Source organism: Carcharhinus amblyrhynchos, chromosome 30 (assembly GCF_965287045.1).
Source record: "Carcharhinus amblyrhynchos chromosome 30, sCarAmb.v2.hapA, whole genome shotgun sequence".
NCBI lineage: Eukaryota > Metazoa > Chordata > Chondrichthyes > Carcharhiniformes > Carcharhinidae > Carcharhinus > Carcharhinus amblyrhynchos.
Window position 1 is genome coordinate 3,858,839 of NC_137353.1, and position 5,674 is coordinate 3,864,512.

The window sequence follows — 5,674 nt, forward strand, 5'->3', positions numbered from 1 at the left end:
AGCCTCACCTCTAGTTGGCCTATCTACATACTGAGTCAAAAAACCATCCTGCACGCTTTGTGTAAAAACTGACCCCTCTAATGAGCTAGAGCTATAGCTATTCCAATCAATATTAGTAAAGTTAAAGTCTCCCATAACAATTACCCTATTACTTTCACTCCTGTCCAGGATCGTCTCTGCAATCCTTTCCTCTACCTCTCTAGAACTTTTAGGAGGTGTATAAAAGACTCCCAACAGGGTGACCTCTCCTCTCCTATTTCTAATCTCAGCCCATACTACCTCAACAGACAAGTCCTCATCAAACTTCCTTTCTGTCACGGTGATACAGTCCTTGACTAATAATGCTACTCCTCCCCCCCTTCTACCTCCTTCTCTACTCTGACTGAAGCATTTGAACCCCGGAACCTGCAACAACCATTCCTGTCCCTGCTCTATCCATGTCTCTGAAATGGCCACAACATCAAAGTTCCAGGTACTGATCCACACTGCAAGTTCATCCACCTTATTGCGAATACTCCTCGCATTAAAGTATAAGCATTTCAAACCACGCTGTACTCCACCCCCATGGTGCCGTGCTTTGCAGTCCTCAACTATGACCCCCTCAATTTCATCCCTGCTACTCAGGATCCCACCCCCCCTCTGAATCAGTTTAAACCCCCCTGCATAGCCTTTGCAAATTTTCCCCCCAAGATATTGGTTCCCCTCTGATTCAGGTGTAGACCATCCCTCTTGTAGAGGTCCCACCTTCCCCAGAATGAGCCCCAATTGTTCAAGAACCTGAACCCCTCCCTCCTGCACCATCCCCTCAGCCACGAGTTCAAACTTACCCTCTCTCTGTTCTTCTCTAAACTATCCCGTGGCACAGGCAAGAGTCCCGAGATAACCACTCTGTTTGATTTGGCCCTAAGTTTCCACCCCAACTCCATAAATATCTGTTTAGAACATAAGAACATACATAAGAACATAAGAAATAGGAGCAGGAGTAGGCCATCTAGCCCTTTGAGCCTGCCCCGCCATTCAATAAGATCATGGCTGATCTGTCGTGGCTCAGTTCCACCTTCCAGCCCTCTCCCCATAACCCTTAATCCCCTCTCTTATCAAAAACCCATCAACCCACGTCTTAAAAATATTTAGCGAGGCAGCCTCCACCACTTCAACGGGCAGAGAATTCCAGAGATTCACCACCCTTTGAGTGAAGAAGTTCCTCCTCAACTCCGTTCTAAACCGCCCCCCCCTTTATCTTGAGGCTGCGCCCCCTAGTCCTACTGTCTTTTTTGAGCGGGAAGAGTCTCTCCACCTCTATCCTATCCATCCCATTCATCATCTTATACGTCTCAATGAGATCTCCCCTCATTCTTCTAAACTCCAACGAGTACAAGCCTAGTTTATTCAGCCTCTCCTCATAGCTCAACCCCCTCAACTCCGGTATCAGCCTAGTAAAGCTCCTCTGCACTTCCTCCAAGGCCAAAATATCTTTGCGCAGGTGCGGCGCCCAAAACTGCAAACAGTACTCCAGCTGCGGCCTCACCAATGCCCTATACAGCTGCAGCAAGACCTCCCTACTTTTATATTCAATCCCCCTCGCGATGAAGGCCAGCATCCCATTCGCCTTCCTGACCACCTGCTGCACCTGCAAGCTGGGTTTTTGCGACTCATGCACAAGGACCCCGAGGTCCCTCTGCACCGTCGCCTGCTGCAGTTTTTCGCCCCGTAAGTAATAGTCCTTCCTACCATTATTCCTACCAAAGTGGACCACCTCGCACTTACCAACATTAAATTCCATTTGCCATTTCCTGGCCCATTCGCCCAGCCTATCTAGATCCTTCTGCAGACTCTCCACACCCTCCGCACAATTTGCCGTTCCACCAATCTTGGTGTCATCAGCAAATTTCGACACCCTACACTCGGTTCCCTTCTCCAGATCATCTATATAAATGGTAAAAAGCTGAGGCCCCAGCACCGACCCCTGGGGCACTCCACTAGTCACCATCCGCCAATCCGAATAGCACCCGTTGACCCCCACTCTCTGCCTCCTATTTGACAACCAATCCTCTATCCACGCTAACACCCTACCCCCAACTCCATGTCCCTCGACCTTCTGCAATAACCTCTTGTGAGGTACCTTGTCAAACTCCTTCTGAAAATCTAGAAAGACCACATCCACCGGCTCTCCTCTATCCACCGCCCTAGACACATCCTCATAGAACTCCAGTAAATTTGTCAGACACGACTTCCCTTTAATGAAACCGTGCTGCGTCTGCTCTATCAAGCAATTCCCTTCAAGATGCCTTGCAATTTCCTCCTTAATGACAGATTTTAACATTTTACCTTCCACAGATGTTAAACTAACAGGCCTATAATTCCCTGCCTTTTGCCTGGCACCCTTCTTAAACAACGGCGTAACATTAGCCGTTTTCCAATCATCCGGCTCTTCCCCGGAATCCAGCAACGTCTGGAAAATAACCACCAAGGCATCCACTATCACCTCCGCCATTTCTTTCAGAACCCTCGGATGCATTCCATCCAGTCCTGGGGACTTGTCCACAATCAGCCCCTCCAGTCTGTCGAGCACCGCCTCTCTAGTAACAGTAATGTCATTAAGACCCTCCATTCCTACCACCTTTCCATCTCTAACACCCGGCAAATTATTCACGTCCTCCTCCGTGAAGACAGAAAAAAAAAGGTATTCAAGACCTCAGCCATTTCCCCATCCCCTACCACTAAGTCCCCCTTCTCATCCTCTAAGGGTCCAACGTTCACCCTAGCCAGCCTCTTCCTTTTTATATATTTATAAAAACTCTTGCTATCCTTTTTTATATTAAGCGCTAGCCCAGCTTCATAGTTTCTCCTACCCTTCTTTATCAACTTCTTTGTCAATCTTTGTTGACATTTAAACCTCTCCCAATCCTCTTCTCGCCCACTACTCTTAGCTACTCTAAACGCCTCCGCTTTTAATTTAACACTTTCCTTCACCTCCTTCGTTATCCACGGCTTATTATCTCTCCTCCTACTGTCCTTTTTGACCATCGGAACCCATGCAGATACAGGGAGAATGTGCAAACTCAACACAGTTACGCAAGGTCAGAATTGAACCTGGGTCCCTAGGTCTGAGGCAACAGTGCTAACCACTGTGCCAGCGTGCTGTCCTCCACTATACACCCTTGTTTACACTATTTTGTTTATTCCAGAATGTTTTCTGACTCTTGAATCTATAGCAATACAATTAACCCATTGTGGCAACTTCCTAATATTGTATCAATATTTGACTGATTTGAACATTAAAGGGAATTCTCATTGCACTGTGAAGTTTCCATACAGGGTTCTAGGGAATCTTCAAGTCAAACTGGGTTCCTGCTTCTGATATGGAATCCAGGTTTCAGCTGCAGACGGCAATCTACTTATCTGGATGGGAATTGTCAGATTGGGGTTTTCCAGGCTCTTGCTGGAAGCTTTCCTAATGTTGTAGCAGCACGAATACAAGCTGGTGTCCCCCTCGCCAAGCTTCATTTCACTTGAGATTGTCAATGCCAGCAGAATACACCTACCTTGTCCACTTCAGTTGCGATTTTACTTATGACCACCTCATTTTTTTTTGCTGGTTAATCCTGACTCCAAATTCCTCTGCAACAGTTGAGAAAGTGTGTGGAATTGACTACGCACCTTCAGGTGAATGAACCACAAAAACTGCATCATTGGCAAAGGCTAATATGCAGGTACAGCAAGTAATTGGGAAAGCTTATCAAATGTGATTGTTTACTGTGAGGGTAATTGATCGTCCCCAAAAGTAGGCAGGTTATGCTTCAATTACACAGGACACGAGTGAGACCACATTTGGGTACCATCTACAGTAATGGTCCCCTTTTTGAAGAGAAATGGAAATGTGTTTGAAACAGTTCAGAGAAGGTTTACCAGCCCAATACCAGGAATGGGCAGGTTGTCGAATGAGGAAATGTTGGGGGGGTTAGGTTTGTATTCACTGATGTTTACAAAGAGGTGTTTGAAATAAGATCCTGAGTGGTCTGGACATGTGGCCCAACTTTTTGCTCTGTCATTCAATGAAATCAGGGCTGAACTTCTGCATAAACCTCATGATCCGTTTCTGTCCTCGTATCTCTCGATCTCCTTACTGCCCAAAAATCCATCCACAAGTCTTCAATATATGCAATGATTGAGGATCTAGAGTCCTCTGGGGTAGAGAATTTCAAAAATTCTCCAAATGAGGAATATCCTCTTCATCTCAGTTCTAAGTAGCTGATCCCTTAACCAGAGATTATGAACACATGTTCCAGAAGATTCTTCAGCCAGTTGCATCAAAAGGTAGAATCCAGGAACTAAACTGTGTGCAGTTCTTGATTGTTTTAGGTCATGCTGATGAGGTTCCTTCCTGCTGTTTAACACTGTTTAAAATTTGGCTCAGGTCAAGCATCAGATGAAGCCCAAGCTGAGGTGAAATGCCTCATCTTGTCAGCTTGGATCTTGTTTGTCTCTTACGAGGACAATGAATTAGATTCAATTGGATATTTAATGTGGTTGTTGGCCTCTTTTAAGGTCCAACCAAATAAACAAACTCAAATTAAATTAGGACAAAGTAAAAGGGGCAGCTCCCCAAAGGAAGGAGAACAGCCCGAACAAAAAACGAAGTACAAAGGAAACTTAAAAGTGTCAAATTAAAATGTGATTATTAGGGTTGATAATGCACCCCAGCCCCTGCTGTGTCCAACGGGCATGGGTCAACTGCACCCGTGGCCACCACATGCTTCCTCTCCAGGGACTCCTGGCTGCGAATGTAGCCACGGTAGAGGGGCAGACAGTCAGGATGGACAGCCCCCTCGATCGCCCGCTGTCTGGACCTATTGATGGCACGTTATGTGTTTGTTGGAATTGGTTTGGGTTTGTTCAATCCATTCTGAGCATTTTCTTTATAACTTTATGAATGGTCTAAAAAATTTAAAAAATAAAATGTTGAGGTTAAGGTAAGGTGTAGGTTGGGGCATAGTGTTTGAAAATGGCAGCACTGGTTTCTAATCAGCATTGCACACCAACTGGCACCAATGTGTGCCCCTAAACTGATTATCAAGATATTTTTTGGCACCAAAAACACACACAAGTTCCACCCCATTTTCAGCATTAGGAAGCCCTGTAGCACCTAAAACCACAGTGGGCACTGGAGAGCCTTGATTCTCCTCCAGTTTTTCTGGTTGGTGACACTGGGAATGGAAATTGTATTGTCAGATTTGAACCTAACAAACAGCAACCAAGTGCACTGAACCTGTTTATAAATTAGCCTTTAAAACAATCGTCCATTTCACACAAACACTGAGGAAGGGGAAGGCTGCAGGGAGAGGGTCCAATATTCAACAAAACCACAAACTGCACTTTGTTTAACACAGTGTGAACTACAGCATTAGCACAGAGAACATTGTGACTGGGTGTGGGAGATGATATTGGCGCGGTGACAAGTGACTCAAACAGAAACCGCACTTTGTTTAACACAGTATGACTCCACCCACACACAGATCAGCACCAGGGGGGAACATTGTAACTGGGCGGTAAGATCGCGGGCGGAAATGACGCTGAAAACCGTGAGTAAAACAGCGAGTTTTCTCCGGAAACTCATTGATTACTTTGTCGGCAGTGGAGCAGAGAGAGTTTAACAATCTTTCCCTCCCCGCGG